General features: G+C 34.3%; 1 protein-coding gene across 2 annotated transcripts in view; it reads left to right on the top strand.

Moving 5' to 3' along the window:
• Positions 1-4,753: 4,753 nt before the first annotated feature.
• The window catches only part of LOC106463432 (potassium voltage-gated channel protein Shab-like), a 108,745-nt gene continuing 107,068 nt past the window's right edge, over positions 4,754-6,430 (top strand). For both annotated transcript variants that reach the window (XM_022390925.1, XM_022390924.1), the window contains exon 1: positions 4,754-5,024. The gene's annotated coding sequence lies outside the window, so the exon portion shown is untranslated. The remainder of the gene's footprint in view (positions 5,025-6,430) is intronic.

Here is a 6,430-nt window from a genome sequence, read left to right as displayed (position 1 = left end):
AAAAGTGGAATGTTTTTGAAGTTATTCACTATGTTTAATAATGTAACTTCTAGGTTTTCATGTATTGATCATTATGGTTAGTGACACTGACTGATATAATGTTGCTATAGTATAGGGCATCGTTTCCCTAACTTTTCCAACTAGGGACCGGTTTATTTTTTAATTTTACGTGAGGCCTGGCCTCCTCAAATACTTAATTAGATAACCCGTTAAGACATGGCTAAGTCTTAACATCAAGCTTGAAGCAATAGTTCTATCAATTATAAAATATACAGGTGTTTTATAGTAATAGTGTGTAAAAAAGAAATTGTACTTCGTTGTTATTTAATCTTTACATTAACTGTATATTTATTAATGCTCTTTTAAGAAATAAACTTACCTAATGAGAAGGATGATGCTGTTTTTTCATCATAAGCAATTTCAAATCAGGAGGAAAAGAAGTCAGTTTGATCCTCAAATCTGGCTAGACATCTAATATGTTTCTCTACTTGTTTTTTTAAGAAAACCAACATTGAGACCCCTGATTCACATTTATGTGTCATGACAAAGGGCATAAGAAATCTCACCGCTTTTTCTGATAAATTTGGATACTCAGCACGACAGCTCAGCCAAAAATTAATTAACGAGACTTGACTAAAATGGTCTTTCAGTGCAGTGTCACAGGACAGTTCGATAATAGAATCAATTTTGGATTCACTGTGTTGTAACCCTTCGTCATTTTCCGTGTCAACAGTAAAAGGGTTCCTGATCCACATTTTACTGCTGTCAATTGGAGGAAAATATTCCTTCAGGCATGATTTTAGCCCCAAAAGATGCTCTTTGATTAATGAGCAAATCTCATATAGAATATTACCGTCTTCATCTTGGTTTTGTAATTCTGTTAAAGTAGAGAAAAACTTATAATTTCTCTTCTCAACTTGATGTACCCACCAGGGGCGGATTGGCCTATCAGGATACCCATTGAGTTGGACTATCGGCCCACCGGGACAAGTCCCCAATACTTTTATGTAGATCGGCCCAAATATTTTTAGCATTGAGAACTGAACTATGTAGTTAACGAAATCACGTTTCCTTGACTTGTCAATTTTATAAAGGTTGAAATGTGTCATAACTTTCTAAAATCGCACATTCAAATATAAGAAAGCGAGAAAGTACATTCCTGTGTCTTTCTGTGGCCTATTTGAAAAATAAAAACATATAGCTTTTACCTCTCATGAGTTATATGATTTATTTTTCGTTTATTAAAATGACAATATCACATGAAAAGCATCCTTTCATGTAGTAGAAACATAACAATGCGGAACAGGGACGTCGCGTGAGTTTTGAGAGCGGTAAATCATCGGAATAAAAAGTTTAACAGAAAACCTGTCCAGGGCCACTCTGTGATCCCAGTCCCGGGCCGCTTAGCCATCCCAATCCGCCCCTGTTCGATACCCGTGGTGGGTACAATACAGATAATCCATTGTGTAGTTTTGTGCTTAACAACAAACAAACAAACACTTTCGCCCGTGGGTGCATTCTAAAAGTTGTTCAAAGATCAGTAAGAGTTGTAACGGTGGGTGCTGCCTGCAGCCTGGATGATTTCTTTATGGTCATTAGTTAAAAATTAAAAAGGGATATCCATACCTGAATTCTAAAGGTCTCTGACTTGGTCGTTTAGTACACGTGCACATAAAGTGTCGTCCAGGTTGAAAATTTCAGTATCTATAAGTAAAAAGTGAAAAACATTTAATCATCATTACTTTTTTAAATTATTTAATTATTATTTTAAAAAGTCTGAAAAATCATACTTTGCATTTTAAACAGCTTAACGCCTTAATCAATATAAAACTTAGATACTCACATCTACATATTATTTCATGCTATTTTGAATTTTACCCCACTCTGTAAAATAACAATTATACAAGTTTTGAATTATTTAATAACCAGTTGTATTTTATTGTCAAAGATACTTTAAAAATTTTTAAAGCTTCGATGTGATATTTACTCAGAAGATCTTTCTTGCCTCTCCAGTGTATAAAGTTGGACAACTGATACTGACAACAATCCTAAAAGTTTTTCTTCGGAGCTGATGACATAGATAACCTGTCCAGCGAGCTTGTTCTGAACACACGTTTCGATGCACTTACGAGTATATTCATCAGATCTAATAGGACGTTTTGCACTTTACTTATACTGTTTTCACGAAACTTTCTACACTTGTGGGTTCTCAGGTGCTATTTTCATCCTGAAAGAAGCAGCCAGTCCAGCCATATCCGCTATACGTGGCCTGGTGGTTAGGGCCCTGGCATGGCCTGGTTAGGGTGCTCGATTCGCGGGTTCGAATCCCCGTCGCCGAACATGCTCACCCTTTCAGCCGTGAGAGCGTTATAATGCGACAGTCAATCCCATTATTCGTTGGTAAAAGAGAAGTCCAAGAATTGGCGGTGGGTGGTGTTGGCTAGATACCTTCTCTATAGTTTATAACTGCTGAATTAGGGATGGCTATCGTAGATAGCCCTGGTGTTGCTTTACACGAAATTCAAACCAAACCAAACCCGTGTACGTTTGACGATAGAAAAGACAAAGCTATTAAATAATTAATTGTTCGTATATAAACGTGATGACTCCTCGTTCCTTTCGTATATGAATAATTACAAATACACATAATTAAAAAGCGCTGTTAATGAGTCGTATTAATTCAATATTAATATATATTCAAGGTTGAACTAAGCCTATAGGCGCCTATTTGAATACAAAATAAGTTACTGTGCCTTAAGGAATTTTTGTGATTCTATCGAGTACCCTGTTTACTACTACTCAGAGATCAATGGCTTGAATGTACATTATTGATTAAATCAATCACGAGAGAACGTTCCTACAATTTTCACAAAGTAGCACCATTAAATAGGTATAGAAAAAATACTATAGGAGAGTATTGATTAATTAAAGTTTCAAATAAAGATGACCTTTAACCTATTCAAGAGTTCTTAGACTGTTTATTAGAATAAGGTTGATGATGAAAAGATAGCAGCAAATAACGCTGATGACAAGTTGTTTGTTTTATTAAGCAGAAGTCATTTTTAGTTGTTTAAATGAAATTAAATGAAACTTGCATAAATTATATCATTTAAGTTATTTAATAATATCAGTAAATCATTGTTGATTAATTAGTTAATTAATATAAATGTATTTTTAATTAAATTCGTATTTACACTCGAGATTAGTCGGTGTTTGTTCGCATTCCTTCACGCGAATCAGACGCCCCCTGTGTAGGTGTCTTTACCTATTTTCCTTAAAGCAAAACCGTAAAAGTAGTTTGTGCAAGCAGTTGGTAACCGTGGTAACGTAAACAAACACAATCAAATACAGTATGTGTAAATATATAAAAAAATATTTGGTCCTATTACTTTGAAATGCGTATTCAAATACCTGGTATTTTAGAATAATTTATCCGTCTAATATCCATAGACAACAGAAAGCAAGTATCTATCTAATTATCTGCCCATTCGCTAAGTGTTGTACTATTATACACGTACTCTATAAATACGATTTTTACTCCATTGTTTGCTATGGTTACCATAGTTACTTAAGGGACTCGTGTGCGCTGACGAAAGTGGAAACATCCGTTATTAGAGTGTGCTTTATACTTTGAATAGCGTGACCTGTTTTGAAATTAGTAAACCAAACCCATTGTTAGAAACAATGTGTTTGATACCGTACGAATGCTACATGTTTGTGTATTTTAATGGTGAGATATTACATATATATATATATATATATATATGTGAATGAAAACGTTGAAAAATCAGTTAAAAGACAAAATAGTTATGTTCAGATTATCTTGTAATTTTGAAGAAAATATATCCAAATAGTTCACTTATATTGTTGTCACAAACTCCAACTATTTGGAATCAGATTAAGTTATACAAATAAGAAATTATATAATTATGTTCATAATACAGTTGTTGGGTGGTGTTTATTAAGTTGTAGATTGCTTTATTAATTTTCAGTTTGAAGAATGTTGAAGGAAAGAAAGAAAAATTAAATTTATTATTGGCAAAACCGACAAAACAAATAAATACTACAATATTATTTAACCATGTTTTATTATCGATCTGTTATTTCCTGCTGTTTTTGTTTTATGTGTGTGTTGTCTCACTATCGTTTCGAAACTTCCGAATACTTTAAAAGCAAAATAAATAAATAAATACAGTTTTCAGGTGGCCTCTGATATATTTTGTGTTATTAGCCGATTCCAACGCATGACAGCAGAAGTTCAATTCTTAAATTTTTAATGAATATAAATATTTTATCAAACTAGAGCACTTGGAAAGTTTACGGCGTTTCGTGGTGTCAAATTGATTTAGTAACGAAGGTATCTATTTGTCCTTGTATTAATTAACCAATCGTTTCTGTCGCCTTGGTCTTGAGCTGCATAATTTACAATATTAAGGGCTCATAGAGATCCCAGGGACGAAGAATCCGCAAGCAGCGAATTACAGTTATCATGAGCGTTTTCTCATTGTGAACACAGAACGGAACCTTTCCGAATTACATATGAATGGTTTACTCGGAAAAGGTCCTCTCATCTGCCTGCGTCGCGTTCGATCTTCGTGACGTCACGAGTTGATGAGACTATGTGTGCCAGGTTTGGTGGGAGCAGAAGAGAAGAGGGGGGGGGGGCTGGAGGGGTGATTCTGCGGCTGTTGGTTGTGCGCGCGCCGCGTTCCGTTAGTTGATGCTCAGCTCTACTTCTGCCGTGGAGGGGGAACATTGTCGTAGAGACAAGTGCAGCTCTTCTGCGTTTAATTGAACGAGATCATTACTATTGAAGGTTTTGACAAAACACCAACACGTAACACCCCTCTCTCTACGGTTGATGACAGACCGTCCGTGAAGGCTAGATTCTCCACTTCTTGTTTTTACCACCAGGGATGAAGTCTTGAATATCTGCTTTGACAGGGTGAATAGCTTTTGTATACCAGCTCACTTGTATAATAACATGGACGTTAGGCTTGACTCGGGTGAAACTTAGCGTGAAGGTAAGTTGAAATGCGTCTATGTAAACAATTTTCACATTCATTATTGTTACAAGCAATAGTATACACGGGACTGACAGTAAGGTGCGTGAACTGACACGCACTTCTTTATTAATATTAGCAGAGTCCCAAGGCTAGGGTTAAGAAAACGTTATAAGAATTATTAGTTAGGCTTATCCGATCTAGTAACATAGTCTTGTTTATGACTTGTTCTTTCTCTCTTTTTTTAACAAAGGTGACCCGGTTTATTATTTGACAATTCAAGATATTTCTGTAACTTAACGTGTGGATGTGTTTCTGAAAATAATGGCATTAGTAGTACGAGTACTAATACATTATGACTCTGGTTTTATAATTAATATTGATACTAAACGTTTAGAACTAGATAAGTTAACACTTGCTTTACAATACATGCTTTACAATATTAATAATTGTTTACTTAGCGTTAAGACATTTATAAATTATAGGGCACAGAAAGCGAGTGTTAACAAAGTGTTGATAACTTTGTAAATTTATGTGTTATGGCGATTAAATATACTCGTATAGATATTTTGATTACCAGGTTTATAAGGATTTTATTTTTATAATATCTGTTATATTAAAAAACAACATTTGCGAATTTTCTTGCACGATTTCTTGCTACAGGTCGTAACACAAACAATTAATATTTTTATTTTTATTACTTGAGTCCAGACTCGAAACATTAAGTTTCATTAGATTCCTCGGTGGGGAAGGAAGGGGCTTGATAATATTTTTTCTGGCTACTGTTTCACTGTTTAAAATTTTAAGAACGCTAGAATACCCATGTTTTGGTTATGCTTATACATAAAAACAAGATTAACGTAATACGTCAACATTTGACAGTAACATATCTTGAATGAAATTTAAAAAAATTTCACCAGATCTTGCTAAAATTATTGTTTCTGAATTATTATTTGATTTATCACCTCTCCCAAAATCTGGTTACGGTTATTGTGTATTGTTATATTTTGATTTGCTACCTTTTCCAAAAGCAGGCTAGAGCCATTGTTTCATGTTATATTTTGATTTGCTACCTTTTCCAAAAGCAGGCTAGAGCCATTGTTTCATGTTATATTTTGATTTGATACCTTTCCCAAGATCTGGCAAGAGCCATTGTTTATTGTTATATTTTGATTTGATACCTTTCCCAAGATCTGGCAAGAGCCATTGTTTATTGTTATATTTTGATTTGATACCTTTCCAAAGATCTGGCAAGAGCCATTGTTTATTGTTATATTTTGATTTGATACCTTTCCTAACATCTGGTTAGAGCCATTGTTTATTGTTATATTTTGATTTGATACCTTTCCTAACATCTGGTTAGAGCCATTGTTTATTGTTATATTTTGATTTGATACCTTTCCAAAGATCTGGCAAGAGCCATTGTT

Source organism: Limulus polyphemus, unplaced genomic scaffold (genome assembly GCF_000517525.1).
Source record: "Limulus polyphemus unplaced genomic scaffold, Limulus_polyphemus-2.1.2 Scaffold1407, whole genome shotgun sequence".
In the NCBI taxonomy this organism is placed as follows: Eukaryota; Metazoa; Arthropoda; class Merostomata; order Xiphosura; family Limulidae; genus Limulus; species Limulus polyphemus.
The sequence above is the reverse complement of the archived record's forward strand: the minus strand, read 5'-3'. Positions and strand labels throughout refer to the sequence as shown.